The 1,444-nt window shown below is 30.8% G+C and overlaps 1 long non-coding RNA gene across 1 annotated transcript; it reads right to left on the reverse strand.

Annotated features, from left to right (window-relative positions):
- Positions 1-275: 275 nt before the first annotated feature.
- Positions 276-1,215, reverse strand: LOC134238910 (uncharacterized). The gene is made up of 2 exons (XR_009986120.1): positions 1,102-1,215; positions 276-647 (listed from the first exon to the last, which is right to left on the reverse strand). It is a non-coding gene; the product is annotated as an uncharacterized LOC134238910 (long non-coding RNA).
- Between the last annotated feature and the right edge of the window lie 229 nt (positions 1,216-1,444).

Consider the following 1,444-nt stretch of genomic DNA (forward strand, 5'->3'; position numbering starts at 1 on the left):
GGCCTATAGAGATGTCACCATGGACCAAGAAAGGCTTAAAATTTAGACCTTTACTTGTCACTAAGGGCTTTTGAGCAATAAAGTATCTTGCAAGGTGTCGAGCACTGAGGATTGACGTAGCAACATTTTTTACATATTTTTTACCTATTTTACCGACTTATGTCAGTCGCGGCGGAGATTCGAACTAACGACCTTCTGATCAGGGAGCAAGGGCAATCAAAAAACATTAATTTTATAGTATTTGAAGAATTTGTGCAAAATCAAAACCTTCACAGTATATTTTTGATATTTATTCATTAAAAATACATATTGAACATTTTCCATCTTTTGTTACACCACTGTCCACATTTATATTAAAAAAACACAATAAATAGTTCCATTCATTAGCCTCTTCCTCAATGCATCTTTTTCACTTAAGCTTCTGTTGTATTGTCCTGTCAGTTAATCCCACCATCCGTTATTGTTCCATCCGTTATTATTGCCCCACCATCCGTTATTATTATTCCACCAGTCATTATTGCCCCACAGTCCGTTATTATTGCCCCACCATCCGTTATTATTGTTCCACCAGTCATTATTGCCCCACGGTCCGTTATTATTATTCCACCAGTCATTATTGCCCCTGGGAAACAACACTCTCCCTCCGACTGTAGATTTATAGAGAATGCAATATGAATTTCTTCAATTCACACTATTAAACACACTTGCCATTTTCTTGCATTTGAATAAAAATATTTGAAGACAATTTAAAATCCTAGCAAGAGAAAATGGTGAATAAATAAAAAAGTTCCTGATTGTTTTGTTGTTTTTTTTAATAAAATATGCGGTTTTATAAACTTATCACTAAATCGTAACTTAGTTCAAATATTATTTCTTTTCTTAATTGAATTTTTTATACATTAAATACATGTACCTTTGTTATAAAAAGTATTTATGTTTCAATACTTTTAAATTAATTTATGAATATAAAATATTATTAATAACTTGATCTGAATGATAACTCAAGGAACTGGTATTTGAGTAGGCATATAGACATTGAAAAGATCAATTTGTTTTTAACTAAAAAATTCGATTAATAATTTTTAAATAAATGATACTTACATTGGGACAACACAGCAGTGAAGCACAAGGCTAGAATGAGAAACAATCGCAGCATTCTGAGAATCTCTGCGTGAGTCCACTTACAGTGCCTTTCTAGATCAGAACATCTGTATTTATACGGATACTGCTTAATTATGCATATCAGATTTCCACTTAAGACAAACATATAATAATAATTTAGAATAAATTAAAATACGTCATCATTAATCATTTTATAGATGATAACAATTTTGAGATATCTTTTTTGTTTTCTTTTCTCTATGTAGACTACGTGACACGCATATTTGATTTCTGCATATCTCTTTACATATTGAAGAGTTTTTGTAATAATAATTTTACATAC

Source organism: Saccostrea cucullata, unplaced genomic scaffold (genome assembly GCF_032062105.1).
Source record: "Saccostrea cucullata isolate Sc308-1 unplaced genomic scaffold, CSIRO_AGI_Scuc_v1 ctg383, whole genome shotgun sequence".
Classification (NCBI taxonomy): Eukaryota; Metazoa; Mollusca; class Bivalvia; order Ostreida; family Ostreidae; genus Saccostrea; species Saccostrea cuccullata.